Source organism: Peromyscus maniculatus, chromosome 1 (assembly GCF_049852395.1).
Source record: "Peromyscus maniculatus bairdii isolate BWxNUB_F1_BW_parent chromosome 1, HU_Pman_BW_mat_3.1, whole genome shotgun sequence".
Lineage (NCBI taxonomy): Eukaryota > Metazoa > Chordata > Mammalia > Rodentia > Cricetidae > Peromyscus > Peromyscus maniculatus.
The window spans coordinates 110,045,355-110,063,299 of NC_134852.1; the positions used below are offsets into that span (position 1 = coordinate 110,045,355).

The following is a 17,945-nucleotide window of genomic DNA, read 5'->3' on the forward strand; positions in this document are numbered from 1 at the left end:
TGGATAGGCAGTGGGTCCCCTGGACAGAGCCCCACTTTCCTGGAGGGCCACCTTGAAGAGAAAAAAGAAGAGGCATAGCCACGCTGTTAGATGTCTGAGGCACTGGAACGGGGAGGGCCGGCTCTGCCTAAGTATGCAAATCCAGGCCTGTACCTCCTAACCACCCAGCCTCTTACCATACACCTGCCTGGGTCCTAGCCTGGATGGAAATGCCTGGCGCTCTGCTTCAGCCTTTGTGGTCCCATCACATCTGGCGGCCACTCTTAGGGACCTGTACCATTAGCTCTCTCCCCCTCCAGGGCGACCTTCTCCTGCCTCCTTCTCTCCTTCACATCTCTGCCAACCCTCGAACAGCTGGGAGTCTCTGACTCAGAGAAACCTGAAGCTACCAGGAACTCCCACGGGCCCCAATGCCCCTGGCCTGTCCCCAGTGGATAGACAGGTGACCTTTCGGTCTCAGGGAGGAACATGTGCCCCTCTGCCTGAGCGCCAGCCCCAGGCTCCCACCTCCTCCAGGCTGTCACTGCTCCTCTCCTCTCACCCCTCCATCAACAGACACAGCTTAGGAAAGCCTTTTCCTCTGTCCTCTATACCACTGGTTCTCAGCCTTCCTAAGCCGCGACCCTTTAATACAGTTCCTCATGCTGTGGAGACCCCCAGCCCCAAAATTATTTTCACTGCTACTTCATAACTGTGACTTTGCTACTGTTATGAGTCGCATTGTAAACATTTTTGGAGACAGATGTTTGTCAAAGGGGTCATGACCTACAGGTTGAGAACCACAGCTCTGTATCAAATCCTCTCTGAAGAGAGGCTTATCTCCCTGTTTCGGATTCTCCCCTCCTCCCCTTACCCCTGTGGCAGCCAGGGTTCACCTCTGTCTTTCCGTTGAACTCTCATTCCTAGGTTCAAGAAGTAGCCGAGGCTCCAGGTCCAGGGGTGGGGGTGGGGGGATCCTCCATGCTTTGCCCTGTGCCCTGGCTCCTGGTCACCCCTCTAGGCCCCTCTCTCTGGCCCCTCCTTTCAGGCTACCCTTCTCCCCGTTCCCTGGTTCCTCTTCACTTGATCTTCAACCTCCTTGAGGCTCCTGGACCCCTGCTGCCGGCCTGCCCTGCTCTGTCCTCACCCTGGGCTCCCGCCTCTTCCCTGGCAGCCAATATTGCCTTTCCAGTCCCAACTGATCACATTTTTCTACGCCTGGAACACCCAGGTTTCAAGAACTCTCTCTGACCTTGGACTACAAACAAGTGGGCCCAACCTTTTTTTTTTTTTTTTTTTAACTGAGCCGTCTAAATGTCATCTGGAAATGGACATGTCCAAATGTGAATTCTGGCGGGCTCCCTCATCTTCCTCTTGTATCAGTTAATTGTGGTGCTTTTGGCCCTCCTTTTTCTCACAGCCTACCAAAGGATTTTTTTTTTTTTTAATTCAATTCATCAGAAAATCCTGGGACTGGGGAGACAGCTCAGTGACTAAAATGTTTGCCCTGCAAGCATGCAGACCTCAGTTCAATTCCAGGGTTCCTCATTCTACAGTCACAGAGCCAGGGAGGTGGAGACACGTGGATCCCGGGGCTCGTTGGCCAGTCATGGCTCCTCGCCTGTTTGGTGAACTCAGGCTGGTCTGAAAGGACAAGGTGGATGGTTTCTGAGCAGCAACTCCTGAGGTCCCCTCTGCCCTCTGCAGCACACTGACCCCCTTAATCCTAACGTTCTGCTTCTGAAAGACATCCAAGAATTTGGTCCCCATCTCTGCTCTCACTACGACTGCCCCGTTGTCCCTCCTCTACGGTTAACCCACCTCACCCCCTCACTCTGGTCCTCAGCCAAATGCCTCCAGTATCTTCTCATAGTAAATTGAGAAAGGCAGGCTCCTACCACGGCCTCCATGGCCTGGTCTCCTTTACCTCTTCAGATCCCAGGAGTCACCCTGTCCCTTCCAGCCACATGGACACTAGGCACCCCCACTGTAGGCCTTTCTTCCTGTCATTGCTTAAGTGTTTTGTTTTGTTTGTTTGTTTTGTTTTGTGTTTTTGTTTTTCGAAACAGGGTTTCTCTGTGTAGCTCTGGCTGTCCTGGAACTCACTCTGTAGACCAGGCTGGCCTCGAACTCACAGAGATCCGATTGCCACTGCCTCCCGAATGCTGGATTAAAGACGTGCGCCACCATGGCCCAGCTTGCTTCCGTGTTTGCTTGAATGTCAGCTCCTCCTTCCTCCTGAGTGGCAGGTGCTCATCATCTACCACAAAGTCCCTTTAGTGAAAGTAGAGATGTACCCACTGTGCCAGCATGGCAGTCACACTGGGCACCAGGGAATCACTCGGGATAAACTCACAAGACTGAAGAAAGGAAGGAAGCAATGAATGATGAACCAGTATCTCTCCACCTTGTCGTGGGCTGCCCAGAAAGTTCAGTAGGAAAGGAGAACCTGGGGTCTGCAAAGGCAGCAAGTGCTTGCAATCCCCAAGCCATTTCTCCAGGTTCCGAATGTGTCTTTCATCCAAGCAGGATGTCATCACATCAAGTATTGTTCCAAAGTTTGAAGAATACACTGTCTTAAAAAAAATTACCGGGGCTGGAGAGATGGCTCAGTGGTTGAGAGCACTGGTTACTCTTCCAGAGGACCTGGGTTTAATTCCCAGCACCCACATGGCAGTTCATGACTATATAACTCCAGTTCCAAGGGATCTGGCATCCTCACACAGACATACAGGCAGGCAAACACCAATTAACATAAAAATAAGTAAATCTTAAACAAACTTACCTTCACTGTATATCACCACGACCTCATTAGAGGCTGCCAGACTCACTGCAGTAACACAAGTTTCTCTAAATCCTGATTTTTTTTTTCACTTGAAAGTTTGGATTTTGTCATTAGCAATAAATGCTATCAATTTGCCTGGAAACATGCCAGAGGCACTTTACTCATTTTTGAGTAAATGTCTGCCAGACACCCAAGTCTTCCCATGTGTAATTCAGCTGTCAGTATTTTCTTTAAGCGGCAGTGACGCTCTGTGAAAAGGGTGACCAGTTCAGCCCGCACGCTAGACAATTGCGTAGACACTTTCTTTGAACAGTTGTCACAGCATATCCTCTGTGGCACAAGTGCTTTGTGACACTTCTCATGCTGTCACACGGAATACGCAAACGATCCCCGGGGTGTTGGGTAGCTCAGTGGGAGAGCAGGGGTTTGGTGTGTGTAGCTTGAGTTTTCCTGCCTTGCCCACAGTCAGGACAAATCTCTATCACCCGCCAGTCCCACAGCCGCTCAGACCCAACCAAGTAAACACAGAGACTTATATTGCTTACAAACTGTATGGCCGTGGCAGGCTTCTTGCTAACTGTTCTTTTATCTTAAATTAACCCATTTTTACGAATCTATACCTTGCCACGTGGCTGGTGGCTTAGTGGCGTCTTTTCATGCGGCTTGTCCTTGTGGTGGCTGCAGTGTCTCCCTCCTCAGCCTCCCGCTTCCCAGAATTCTCTCTCCTTGTCCCGCCTATACTTCCTGTCTGGTCACTGGCCATCAGTGTTTTATTTATATAGAACGATATCCACAGCAGGTGTGTGCAAGGCTCCAGGTTCCTTTGTGGGTGTGTGTGTGTGTGTGTGTGTGTGTGTGTGTGTGTGTGTGTGTGCTCGTGTGTGTGCATACACATGCATATATATGTAAGATAGATAGATAGATAGATAGATAGATAGATAGATAGATAGATAGATAGATAGATAAGGTATGTATTAAGGGCGGGCATTGAAGCACAATGAAACAGAGAAAAAGCAAGAGACTGCACACACTTGGTGACTTCTTGCAGTCAGAGACGACCCAGGGGCAGGGTAACATAGGCAAATGATGTTTTCTTTTCTTGGTTTTTGTTTTGATTTTCAAGACAAAATTTCTATGTGTAGCCCCGGCTGACCTGGAACTCACTCTGTAGAGCAGGCTGGTCTCTAACTCAGGGATCTACCTGCCTCTGCCTCCTGAGTGCTGGATTAAAGGTATGCGCCACCACTACCCGGCTATTAGTTGTTTTCTCCAATGGGTTTCACTATGTAGCCAAAGCTAGCTTTAAACTTACAATTCCTGTTTCAGCTTCCCTCCTGAATGGGGATTACAGGTCAGCACCGCCATCTCTCTTTAAATGATGCTTTCCTGTTATTATGAAAAGAATTCGAGGGCTGGCTATATGGCTCAGCAGGTAAAGGTGCCTGCCACCAAGACTGACTGAACCCACATGGTGGAAGGAGAGAATGGATTCCTCTGATATCCACAGGAGTACCATGGCATGGAAGTGCTTGGGCACAAATACACACAGAGATGCTGGGCAGCCGTGGCACACGCCTTTAATCCCAGCACTCGGGAGGCAGAGCCAGGCAGATCTCTGTGAGTTCGAGGCCAGCCTGGTCTACAGAGCAAGATCCAAGACAGGCACCAAAAACTACACAGAGAAACCCCATCTCGAAAAACCCAAAACCCCAAAACCAAACCAAAACAACAACAACAACAACAAACCCACAGAGACAGAAATGAGAGAAGAACATTTTTCTAATAATTATTTTGAGAAGAACATTTTGTAAAAGAGCCCGAGCCTTGCAGATGCCCCTGCACCCCTGCCTGGAGTATGTGTTGTGTACTAGGCGTGGTTTCTACACCTTGATAGGCCAAGTACGCTCACATAAAGCGGACACACATCGTGCCACATCGTCACCACTCACTTCTGGAATGTTTCCATCTTGCCAAACTGAAGCTCTGTGCCCTCTGGACAGTGACCTCCCACTCTGCCCCCTGAGCCCCGGGGAGCTGTTGCTCTTCTTCCCTGGTTCCTGCACTCCGGGCGCCTCCTGCAGGAAGAATCGTCTGTCCTGTGTTTGCTCATTTCACTCAGCCTGTCATCCTCAAGGTTCATCCACGTTGTTATCGTTATGGCAGAATTCCCTTCTCTTTCAAGGCTGAAGAATGTCGCATTGTGTGTGCTCCCCCTTCCTTACCTGTTCATCCGGCTTGCTCCCCCCTTTGCCTGAGGTGAACAGCACTATGAACATGTGTTAAAGGCTCTGCTTCCAGTGTGTGTGTGTGTGTGTGTGTGTGTGTGTGTTGCATTCACAGTGGGTTGCTGGATTTTTTTTTGGCATTTATTATTTTGTGCATGTCTGTGGGCACATATGTGCTATTGCGTGCATGTGGAGGTCGGAGGACAACTCGCTGTAACCAATTCTCTCCTTCCGCCATGTGGGTCCTGAGAATTGAACTCGGGCTGGCAAGCTTGGTGGCAGGCACCTTTATTCACTGAGCCATCTCATTACCCTCATAATCTTTTTTATTTGGGAGAATACAGTTTTCTTCCCTAAAGCATGCTGTTATACTGACAGCCGTGCTTGATCTGAAATTACAGACAATTAACACTTGTGCGTTTTAATTTATAGCAATATAAATTACAGTATGTATAAATCCAACAATCGTGGTTCATTGGGGTTCTCCAAACTTTTAGGTGTGAAAGAGGTCCTGAAACCAAAATTTGAGAACCAGCTCCAGCCCTAGCTTATATTATTGCAGTGACCAGTATCAGGCAGCAGGGGGCGGCATAGGCAGCCAAATGCAGGCACTTGCTTTCTGCAGAAAATGTATCCACACCTGCTGATGTGACCTATGCCCTACGCTAAAGACACTCAAGTAAATCTGGCAAGGAGTCCATAGTCCAGAGGTTAGCAGCCCTGCAGTCGAGAGTGATGGGGACAAAGTAACACTGGTTCTGAGCGGCCAAGGGTGCTAGTGAAGGGCCAGGCAGTATGGAGTCAGGATCCCCAGGCTTGAGGGACAGCAGGACTGCAGTCAGAGAGGAACTGACGGTCTGTAACCTTTCCGGGTAATAGGTTCAGGAGTCCAGGAGAAGAGAGAGCTGGGTATCACCCTTCATTAACCTGACCCAGACTTACCAAAGCCACCCAACCCTGTCCATGTCACAAGGGGCCACACATACCTTCTTCGCCGGTCCTTGTGCCCTCTGTGGTCCTCCATTCTTATCTCCTCCCCAGCCCCAGGGCGCTTTCTCTTCCCAGTGCCAGACTGGCCTCCCGCTCCTGTCCTCGGTTGCACCGTCCGCCTTTCAGTCCTCCTCTGGCACCACGCGAGCATGTGCTCCTTTGTCGGCTGCCCTGGAAAGGGCTGACCTGTCACCAAGGATGCTCCCCCATCTTTACCCACATCCTGCTCTCCCATCACCCATGGCCCCAGATGTCCACACAACATTTCATCCCTGGACCTTCCTGTCTTACTTTTCTTTAGCTGTGAAGAGACACCTTGACCAAGGGAACTTGTAAAAGAAAGCATTTAATTGGGAGTTTTCTGCTGTGGGATGGTCTGTATGTCAAATTACTCTGATTGGTCAATAAATAAAACACTGATTGGCCAATGGCTAGGCAGGAAGTATAGGCGGGACTAACAGAGAGGAGAAAAGAAAGAACAGGAAGGCAGAAGGAGTCACTGCCAGCCGCCACCAGGATAAGCAGCATGTAAAGACGCCGGTAAGCCATGAACCACGTGGCAAGGTATAGATTTATGGAAATGGATTAATTTAAGCTATAAGAACAGTAAGCAAGAAGCCTGCCACAGCCATACAGTTTGTAAGCAATATAAGTCTCTGTGCTTACTTGGTTGGGTCTGAGTGCCTGTGGGACTGGCGGGTGACAGAGATTTATCCTGACTGTGGGCAAGGCAGGAAAACTCTAGCTACAGTTTTCTTACATTTTCAGAGGGTAAGTCCATGACATCACGGTGGGAAGCATGATGGCCGGCAGGCATGGTGCTGGAGCGGTAGCTGAGAGCTCACATCTAATCTGCAAGTTGCAGGCAGAGAGTGTGCTAGACTGGGCCCGGCGTGAACTTTTCAGAATCATAGCCCACCCCAGTGACACACCTCCTCCAACAAGGCCACACCTCCTAATTCTTCTCAAACAGTTCCACCAATATTCAAATATGTGAGCCTGTGGGACCCATTCACATCAAACCCTCACACCAACCTTTCAGCAGGTCATTTTTGTTTACTTCTACTTTGGCCTCAGGAAGTTGAGGCTGAGAAGAGGGTTCAGATGCTGACAATGCCCTGGTGTCCTGGACCCTCCACGGCACCCCCCTCCCATCTTCAATAAACGGGCCCGTAAAGTTTTTTTGGTGTATGGCCCCAGCTTCTACAGTTCTAGTTCACATAGATTGTAGCTGCAGGGCCACAGGGCACGTAGAAGGTTGGGGAAGTGAAGGGCCAGCAGCCTGGAGCCCTCAGAGGCCCCATGCTGTGTGAAGGAGAAGAGAAAGGGACTATCCCAAGTGAAGCTCCCTCAGGATGAAGCCCACACCAAAGCCCACCAGCCCCTCCATCTTCACTTTACCTATCAGGCACCTGTGTGGGGCTCACCACACATCAACATAACCCAAATGTATAAGAAAAACTAACTCCTTGGTCCCTTGAAACATCCTGTAATATTTACCTACCTAACAGATGAGGAAACTAAGATAGAGAGAGATCGCAGAGCTAACACAGGCAGAGTCGGGGGTCTGGACGCACCACATGGCCCCGGAGTCTGCGCTCTCACTGCTCTACTCTGCAGCCTCAGTTTCTCCATTTTTTCTGTTCCACAGATGGATGGACTTTCTCACCCATCACGGTTTCCGAGCTCATGTCTCTGACCAGTGTCCCCTGATTACCTTGTGTGATCCGCATAGCCTTAGGTACTGTGTGTTCCTTGCTTAGTTGCTGGGACAAACACCTTATAAAAGCAACGTAAGGAAGAAAGCGTCTATTTTGGCTCGTCCTATGAGGGCTCAGTCCATCACGGCAGGGAAGTCACGGAAGCAGGGTCACGGGAACAGCTGCTCACATTGCGGTGACAGTCAGGACGAAGAGTGATGAGGATGGTCCTTGGCCCGCTTCCTTCACGTTACTCAAATGGTCATCCCAGTTTATAGAATGACCCTGCCCAAATTTAGGGTGGGGCTTCTCACTTTAATTAATCCAATGGCAAAATTCCTCACAGACATGCCCAGGGGCTTGTTTTCCTAGGTCACTGTAGAGCTAGTCAGGTTGACAATCAATATTAACCATTACAGGTACCCAGTGCTCTCTCATGCTCTCCCCGTGGTGATGCTGTGGCCCCAGCCAGCTAAGTGGGCACTCCTGTGTTCACAGAGAACTTGACACGCAGGTCCATGCAGATAGTCTTGGACCCAGGGCTCATCCTAGAAGGTGTCACCGTCCCAGAATGAGTGTCCAATATGTGGCATATGACTTGGTCTAGTTCAGGAAACACTGGGGAATGGAGAGGGAGAGAATGAAACACACTATCTCCAGGCAGGGGGACAATCACGTTCCATCCCTTGTCCTTAGAAGCTCAGAATCGGGTGGAGAAACTGAGTCACCGCCAGCTCTAATCCACAGGCATACATTAGAAGGGAGGGGCAGGAGCCTTCACAGAGACAGGCCCCAGAATAGACCTGGTACTGTCTACTGCAGTGGGGAGGCTTCTTGGAGAAGCCAGCCTGTATACTAAGTTTTACGGGATGGGACAGTCATCCCCTGGTGGAAAGGGACGCATGCAGGGGCTATGGGCTGCTGGAGCCAGAGACCTGGGTGGGAAAGCATCAAGAATCTGCATGTGCGGTGAGCTCAGCTGAGCCCCCTCAACAGTGAGCAGCGTGAGGGTAAGGTCACCGCCGCCTGCTGAGCCTCCGTGCCTCCTGCCCCTGCTGAGCACTGTGCCCACGCATCACACACACAGGTTATCCAGCAGAGAAGCTTTATACAGCAAGGTGGCCTGTTTAGAAAAAGAATGCCAAGTGACTGCTAACTGTCAGCCTGCAAGCGAGTGTCCATCTGGGGTGAGAACACAGAGTGCCTGGTGCACGTCCACTGCAGAGCTTCTGTGAATCTCTCTGGCTGGATGCACAAGGTTCTCAGGAGCAGCGGGGCACACAGAAGGCTACTGTTTCCCATCAGCCTCCGGGCATGGGTTCCAAGCCAGTCCATGCATTGACATCCTCCCAGACAAGCCACTACCAGTCATACCACTGTCACACTGTGGCCTCCCTAGTCACAAAAGACCAAATTGCCCCAGATCAGAAGACTCCTTCTCCTCCAGAGGGGCAGGCAGGGGGCAAATGTGGGCGTTTGAGACCTGAGTGCTGGTCACCGCTCGGTGACCTTGAGAGGGTCTCAGGAGTCACCCGATGAGGCTGTGTTCTGAAAAGCATTTTTCTTTTTGACATTCTGTTCCTCTGACCCCCCGAGGAGGCTGTCCCAACAGGGGCAGCCAGACAGCTCTACTCTGAGAACCTCATTCATTCATCTCTTTACGCTGAGGTCTCTCAAGGGCCACCAGGCATCAGCGGCGCCATGGTGGGCGGGGACATACATCCCCAGAGTAGCTCCCAGCCATAAGGGGTGGGGGGAATGAGGCATGGACATGCCTAAAGAATCTTCCAGGCGCGTGAACCAGACCAAAGGCTGCCTCGGAGTTCAGGAAGGCATCTCAGAGAAGGTGACATTTTTTTACTCAATTCTTGTGTGCCAGCCTAGGCTCTGAGACACAGCAGTAAAGAAAACTAGTGAGCACTGGGTCTCGAACTCTACCTTCAGTCCTCCAGGGAAGCGGGAATGAACTCGGGGTGGGGTGCATGGCAGCCCAGGAGGACCCTAAGAGCAGTCACTTGGAGGAACTGTGTGGAGACAATACGCCTCACTTGCTCTTCAGTCTGAGAGAGGGGAGATGTAGAGGCAGAGAGAAGAGGCGGAAAGACAAGGCAGCTGGCAGGGGTCAAAACAGAAGGGCTACAGTAGCGGGCTAGGAGCTCATGGCTTGGTGGTGCCGCCAGCTCAAAGCTGAAGAAGGTTCCTGGCAAAAAGGGAAGGTGTAAGGGATCTTCGCACCATCACCAGGTTGAATACAGGCATTTTCGGTCTCCAAGCAGGCCTTACGCCACTCATCTCTTGGGCTATGTTTTAAAGACACTCGTTTTCCCACGGAACTCCATCATGTCAACAGTGGATTCAAAATGTCTCATGGCTCTCCTTTCACAAAATCCACTCCAGGCTCCCCCTCGGCTTCACCTTCAGCATCATCTGGCTGGGCTCTGGACTCCTTTGGCTAAGTCTGAACTGCCCATCGACTCTTCCTCAGAGCATAGCTCTCTCCTGCGGCCAGGATTTCCCCAGGAGCACAGTCCATTCCTGCTAACTTGCTAACTCATTTTGACCTCGGCAAGCCTGTCCCCTGCTCTGGGAAGCCTCTGCTAACCAACACAAGGTACAGACTCAGAAAGGTGTCCCTTCTGCCAGGAATGCCATCCCTTCCATCTTCTAAGCCCACTGCCCATCTGGTTCCTCACTCATCCCCCTGCCAAGCTGCAGCATCTTGAATTTATTTATCACTGTTATTATATTTTGTGAGACAGGGTCTCATGCAGCCCACACTGGTTTTGAATTCACTATGTAGTTGAGGATGACCTTGAACTGACTGAACATCACCACAGGAGGCTAAAGCCTTTCAAAGCAAGTCTAGCCCACGAATGTCACAGAGATGGTGGGTAGACTACTAGACCAGCAACGGGGATCTGGGGCACATCACGTGGCTTCTTCAGTCTTGGTTCTCAGCAGTGACATGGAGCTCCACGCATAAGATTGGTGTGAGGTTTACAGATGAAGCTGTGCTGTGCTGCCTCATCCTAGGGCTCCCCAGGCCCATTAGTGACATATGCCCCGCCCGCGCGCACTCGCAAACGTTCATTCATATATCAAACCCCTTCACGCCTGCTCAGTACCGGCACAGGACGCTGGGGCCTCTAAGACAGGGCTGAGGCGGGGAAGCCGGTGCGCAGCCTACAGACGTCACGATTCGAGGTGATTTGTCCTCATACACCTCCGCTCTTATTTTTGAAACTAATAACGACGCTCCTCCCTAAGCCGCCGGACGCTGAGAAAGGGGAAGTGTGGGAAACAGATCTGCTCTTTATTTTTAAAAACTTCTTTTGCACCGCTTCCTAAAATCTGAACCTTTCACTGCTCTCAAATGCAGCTCCGTGCAAGGAGCTGCTAGGAGGAGCCAAAGGCCAGCAGCAGCACGCCACGCCCCGGGTTCCACCACCCAGGGACATCTCAGCCCCAACCTCGCCTCTTCCGTGCCTCGCTCTCGCGAGTTGCGGTCAACATAGGACCCTCGCGCTTCTCCCTCCATCCTGGTCCCCAGGCGGCCCGCTCCCGGGCTGCCCACCGCATTCATTGTCCTCCTCCAGCCCCACCAGTCCACGCGATCACCAGAGTTCCGCCCTCTTTCCACTCTGCCATTGGCTCCCGCTGCCCAACCGCGAGGGGACCCGCCTAGCAGAGTCCTGCACGCCCCGTCTTTGGCCGCGGACCGGCTAGGGGCGGGCACTCTGGTGGCCCCACCCTTTGGGGCGGGGCCAGGCTCGCTGGCGCTCGGGCGCTGTCTCGGCGGGGCTCGGCTCGGCTCGGCTCGGTCTGCAGCTCGGGTGGGGGTGGGCGGCTAGGGTGACAGCCGCGGTGGCAGAGGCTGCGGCGCCGGGCTTGAGCAAGCGACGAGCGCGGAGCGGGTAAGAGGAGGAAGTGGAGCGTCGGCGAGGAGCTCCAGAGTCCGCCGCCGGGCTAGGTCCGCCCAGATTTGCAGAGCGAGCCGTGTCGGGACCTGGGCAGACTTTGCCGTGCTCCGGCCGCTGGCGCCCAGCCTGTCCTGCCCTGCCCTGCTGGTCCGAGCTCGGTGTTCCGCGCCTGGACTTTCCCAGCCCGGTGGTCCGCAGCTGCTTGACCCGGAGCTCCGAGGCGGGACGCGCCCAGCCCCATCATACCGACCCTTCTCCGCCCGTGTGCCCTCCGCCCCCGGGTCGGCGCAAGGTGGCCCCAGCTCCCGGACCTGAGTGTAAAGGAGCCGGGACGCCCACCGGCCTCCGGCTCCTGGAAAACCAAACCTTCAGCTGCCTTGGACCCGACTGTTCCGGACTTGAAACTGTACTGGCGCCGCCCGAGTCCAGCGCACCGTGAGGGGTCCCAAGCAGGCAGGACAGTCAGACTGAACCCCTGGGCTGGTGCTACGAGCCGAAGCTTCCACCTTCCTCCGCCCTAGGCTAAGGACTTGGGGGTGCTTGCACCAAAGAGAACACAGAAGCTTCTTCTGCCCCAGTCTCCAGCGAGCCGAGGTTGCAGGTGAGAGCCCCGGATGCGCGGCGGGAGCGGTCCGGGTCCCCGGCGCCTAGAGACCGGGCCCGGGTCAGTGGAGGGCGTGGAGGGGACACCCGCAGAGAGTCAACTATTTAGGAGAAGGCGCGCAAAAGATAGTAGAAACAGGCACTTATTGAGTGCCCATTGTGTGCAGGTCCGAGCCCCGCCCTTGCACAAATCGTTCCTTATCCGAAGCTCCGCGCTACCCCTCCCTGAGATAAAAGCTGTTGTGATTGTTATGGGCTCGGACCGATGGGGAAACTGAGGCATGACAGGGCTGAGGATCTCTGCTCTCCGTGCGGAGGATTTGACCGGGGAGAAGGGAGAAGATAGAGAGAGAGCAAAGAAGGAGGGGAGAAGAAAGGAAGTAGACAGACTGCAAACAAGAGGTTGGCAAGGTGGGGCTACGGGGGCGGGGGGCATCCAAAATCCAAGCGCTGATCTTGAAGCTGCAGAGGTACTTCTCCTTACCAGCGACTCTTGGATTATGGACCGGTCACCTCCCAGGAAAAGTGACCCAGCGTTGAGGGCAGAGGTGGGAAGCTTCCCAGTTCCAAAAGATCTCTTCCTGGGGTCCAGGTTGGAGGAACAACCTGCCTCCCAGAGTCGGGGTCCCCCAAGTTACTGAAGTATTCTTACCTGTTAGGGGCTCACCATGTTGGTCCCCAAGCCACAGCCATAAGGAAGCTGGAGTTGTTACCCCTCAGAACTCACCCACCTTCCCTTCTTGACGTTATTAATGGGGACACTAAAGACTTGCGGGGAGCACAGTTGGTCCAGGCCCTAAAGCCAGTGAGTGGTTGAGCCAGAAGCAGACCTGAAAAAGATTTCCAAACATCCATCAAGGGTCCTCTCCCCTTCCCAGCTCATACTTTTCTGGGTTTGTGGCTGGGGTTTCCCCACCCTCAGTATGAGGTTGGGGTGACCATGTATGAGGCTGCAGTGAGCATGTGTGGTTGGCGCTGGGGCTCAGATCAAGGCCTGACCTCAGTTTCTGTGACTGCAGAGGAACCTGCAAGACCCTCTGGCCCAGGAGAGAACTTCTCCAGGTCTTAAGGTTAGGGTTGCCAGGTGTGGGGATACAGTCCAGCTGTGCTGCTTCCCAGGCAGAGGTTCCTCTCACTGGCTCTCGATCTGTGTCGGACAGGGGTATTGTGAAAGAGCGTTTGGCACAGACCCTGTGGGGCTCTTGTTCTGGGTGGGGAGGGGGAGGCATATGGCCTTGGTCTGGGCACTGTGGCCTTGGCTGGGACTACTTAACCTTTGTTGTGCTGGACTCCCTGGAGTCTGGGGAAACCACCTGGGAAAGCACCTGGGAGATGGAGTGGGGTCTCAAAGACTAGACGCCTGTTCCTGGGGTTGGAGGGGTTCTGGGAGCCTGGGAGGTGATTAAGGGGCTTGGGATTCCCCCTCCCCCACCTCTGCCTGGGGATTCAGATCCTCATAATAATCCTTGCACCTAAACAGAGCGCTCCTTTGGTGAACTAATTTTCACACCTGTGATCTCATCTCACCGGTGCTGGAAAGAGCTGGGAACCTCAGGTGAGGCGGAGCAGGGGCTTGGGGGGAAGCCTCCTTCTGATGCCCCACCTGTGAAGTGGGGTCAGAACACTGTTACCAGCTCAGATAACGAGAAGATCCCATAGACAAGCGGTTGCGCGCTGAGGAGTTCGTGCCCAGTATGAGCTTGTTATTTGGGGCGACCCTACGTGGGAAACTGAGGCTCAGAGAGGTGAAATCTTTGCCTGCTGAGTTTGCTCCAGGAGCTATCTGATCATCCACAGTCTGCCGAGTGGTGTGGAAATCACTCAGATGGGCTAAGTGGCCCGTGGTCAGTGCTGTGGTGATGAGCCTACCCTGCCTCCTGGCCATGGGGCAGCCATGTCACTCCCCGAGAGCCCTCTGCTTTCCTGTGAGGGTGGAATAGTTCTTCTACCAAGACTAACTGAGCTACGGATCCCCCCAGCGCCTGGCCACCATCCATTTCCTTCCCTGTGGAGAAAGGAAACTGGAGTTTTGACCAGGAAGTCTGGAAAATCCTCAAACGTGCCTGACGCTACAACACAGGTGGCAGTGGCAGGCTGAGAGACTTCGACTTGCTTAGCTGGGCCCCGGGCAGGCCATGTACTCCCTGCGCCGCCTTGTCTAGTTACAGAGCCTCCCAGGATCGGTTTGGGGACACTGGGAAGGGGCTCTGGATTCTAACCGTCCTCACACCCACTGTGGCTTCCTGTGGGGCAGGAGCTGGTGTCCATTCCCTTTGCCCCATTGTCTGGCCTCTCTAAGCACAGGGTGCAGTGAATAATTTATCATTGCCCTCCCTGGGAAGCAGGCTAGGGAAATAGCTGCGCTCTGCTGTGCTTCCGTCCCCTCAGAGGAGGCCAGTGGCTCCTGATTGTGTCTCGGTCCAGGTTATGCTGAGTGTGCGTGTGTGTGTGTGTGTGTGTGTGTGTGTGTGTGTGTGTGTGTGTGTGTGTGTAGGAGCAATATGGAGCAGGACAAGGAGAGAAGGACCTACCATCCGACCTCCCCAGCTCTCTACCGTTGGGGGCGGGGGAGATACCTATAGGCAACAGCGGGAACCAAGGTAGCTGAGCTAGGATCAAGCTTCAGGCCTCAGATTCTAGAGATGTGGAGGAAGGGGAAGGGAGAGTGACCAGGGAGGTCCTCAGGGAATCCTGCTTGTGCCCTTCTGCTCAGAGACTGGAGGCCGAGACACCTGACCATACGCGACCACTACTTCTCCCCTCTGTAAAATTAGCACAGTGAGGCTCACTTCTCAAGTTCGTCATGGGTGACCCTAGGGTCACATAGGTAAAACCCTAGGCAGCAATGGTGGTCAGTCAAGGCGAGTGAGTCGGTGTGTGTCGGGGAATGAAACGTCATGGTGGGTGGAGGGGTGAGGAGAATTCTGGAGGGTGATGCTGGGGTAGTGATTCAGAGTCAGAAGGCTGAGCGATCGGGTGGGAGAGGAGTGGAGGCCATTTAGAACCCTCTGTGCAGTGGGGACCAGGCCTTGGGTGCGGCCTTTGCCAGCCATAGCCACCAGTGGGACCTCAGGTCCCTTGCTCATCACTGTTGAACACACCACATGTGACCACTGAGCTACCCTTTTGCTTGTGGGATGGTCTGGACCACATCCCTGCCCCTTCTCTGTTCACTTCTCTATCTGCTTGGGCCCAGTTTGGGTCACAAATCCTGCCCCCAAATGCTCCTGGGTTGTCCAGCCCTCTGGGGTGCCCCCTGTAAATGTTTAACACTTCATGGTAAACGTACCGATAAAAGTAATAATACTCTACAGTTTAGGAAATGCATGCACAATTAGTTCTACTGTGGTGACGTTAGTAATAGCCAATGCCCTTCAGTACTTAGGATGGGCTGCACACTGTGCTGAGCACTTTAGACACTATCCATCGTGGTAACTCTGCAAAATGGCTGTTTCTGCCGAGAGGCTGGAGCTCAGAGAGGTGCTCTGTCTTGCCCAAATTCTTACAGCTAAACATCAGGGGACAGGGAGCCAGGCCTGCCTCTATTTCAACTGGAAATCTTTGCTCCTCTCTGCCACTGAATGGACACTTAGCCAGCTTCTAGGAGATGCTCTATGGCCTCAACTGTACTCAGTACCTCGAAAGCGTTCTTTGCATGTGATGAGCCTAGACTCAAGCCTTCTTACCTAAGCCAACGTATGGCCGTGCTGGACTGAGTATAGTCCCCAGGAAGGAACCCGGGTCCCGGGCTCTGTGCTGGCTGGCAGAGTGTATTGCCTGCAGTGAGTCGGCCCCTCTGTGTCTTGTTTAGTGTCCCAGCCTTCTGCAGTGCCCTTCATGACCCTGGCAGGAGGTAGAGGTCACTGTACAGGGCCGAAGGATGTGGTGGGACAGGCAGCTGTGATTTTGGCCTCGCTGATATCTGGGCCAGGAGCACTGTGGTCACTTGAAGGAGGGTGGTGGCCTGGGCTGCAGGCAGCATGGTCATTAGCTATGATTGAGAGCTGGCGGGGCTAGGCCAGCTTGGCAGGACTAGAGGCCAGCTGGCCCGGCCACTGTGGGGTCATTGGCAGGGCAGCTGGCTTCTCCTTGCTATGCTGCCCGTAGGGTGCCAGGGCTTTGTGAGCCATGGCGTGCCCGCTGTTCTGTTATAGTTAGGGGAGGACTGGTAGAGTCCTTCCAGACCTGGAGATCCCTCCACCCAGAAGCCCTTGGGACTCCTCTCAAGCAGGTGGGGTTCAACCCTCCTCGGTTGCTGGCCCAAGGCCCCTGTTTACCTGACTAACCCGGCGAGGGGATGGATCTCCCTGCTAGCCAGCCTGCAGAACCCCTCCCCTGAGTGCCCAGCAGTTTGTTTGGTACAAGGCAGCTGTCCTAGGACAGAGGAAGCAAGTGGCCCCTGGCCCAAGTCTTTCACCTCTGGAGTCTGTTTTCTTACCTCTAAGATGAGCTGATAATAGCAATGTGTGAGGTTTAGCGAGATGCAGACAGAGGACCTGCCGAGGTCTACACACAGGCAGGCACACGGTCAGCGAATCCCCTTGCCTTTCCCTCTTTGGCCTCATGAACTAATGACTCTGTAAGAAGCTAACTGAAGAGCCCAGCGACTGGATCCAGGGCATGGCAGGGAGGACTCCCTGGGGGAGGATTTTTAGGTGAATTTAGATGGGAGCTGCTGCTTTCCATCTTCATGTGTGAGCGTGAGCAGACAGTTGTTGGTCTGGGAGGGACCTTGAGCTGGGACTGGGGCAGGGAGTAGGACCGAGATGTCTGGGGGCCTGGGTATCTCTTCTCATACCCCGTGTGGCAGCAATGATCAACTGAGACAAGCCTTTGGGATCCAGCCAATAGCTGCATTACCCTCCCCTCCATCCGCCCACAGGTGACACTACTGGAGACTATGGGCTGTGGGGGAAACATACTGACCACAGGTAAACACGTGAGTGCCAAAATCCCAAGCCGAGAAGTGATTTCCTGAGGCTGGGCTGGTCCCACTCACAAGGCTGGGCCGAGCCCCGTCTGTAAAATGGGGCTCTTACATCACCTCCTTCCCAGGGCTATTGTGAGGATGACATAGAGCCTACACATAAGATGCTCAAAAGGCCCAGCACGGCCTGGGGTTTGGCTCAAAGGTGGAGGAGCACTTCCTGAATATGCATGCACAAGGCCCTGGGTTCCATCCCTGGCCCCATGCATGCAGGCTCAAAGCCGCAGCACGTGATAAACGCTCAGGGAATGGTAAGCCCTTTGTTATCTGGGTCCTCAGGACCAAGCAGGTTGCAGAGAGGGAACAGGTGCTCAAGAAGAGCGTTGGAATGGATCCCAGGCAAAGGGCAGTTGCTCCGCAGTGTGAATGAACAGCCTGGCGGTGGGGAGAGGAGGACACGGAAGCAATGATGGTGCAGAATGGGCCTAGGTAGGTCAGGCCTGGGATGCCCAGGGAAGGATCGGGGAAGGCTTCCTGGAGGCAGCGCTTCTGAGCCGGGCTTGTGTCTTCCTTCCTAAGCGTAGCTAGAACCTCTAGCCTCTGCAGGCTGTCCTTCCTCCATCCCTTGCCACCTCTCCATCCACAACAGGAGGGCCAAAAGGCAGGTGGGGAGGAAGTAGAGGCGGCTGGCCCCAGAGGCCTAGCCCTTCCCAGGCTGGGGGCCAAATTCACAGGCCTGCTTGGAGCTCTTTTGTGTTCTGGCTCACAAAGTGGGCTGTCGCAGTGGGGGTCCCCGGCTTTCCCTCTATAGCTGTT

General features: G+C 53.7%; 1 protein-coding gene across 5 annotated transcripts in view; it reads left to right on the forward strand.

The window, feature by feature from the left end:
* Window positions 1-11,459: 11,459 nt before the first annotated feature.
* Window positions 11,460-17,945, forward strand: part of Gdpd5 (glycerophosphodiester phosphodiesterase domain containing 5) — an 81,332-nt gene continuing 74,846 nt past the window's right edge. For 3 of the 5 annotated variants that reach the window (XM_042279877.2, XM_016000731.3, XM_016000733.3), the window contains exon 1: window positions 11,482-12,200. The gene's annotated coding sequence lies outside the window, so the exon portion shown is untranslated. Of the gene's footprint in view, window positions 12,201-17,945 lie in introns of all 5 variants that reach the window. The other 2 variants (XM_076548088.1, XM_006982160.3) reach the window with 2 other exon arrangements.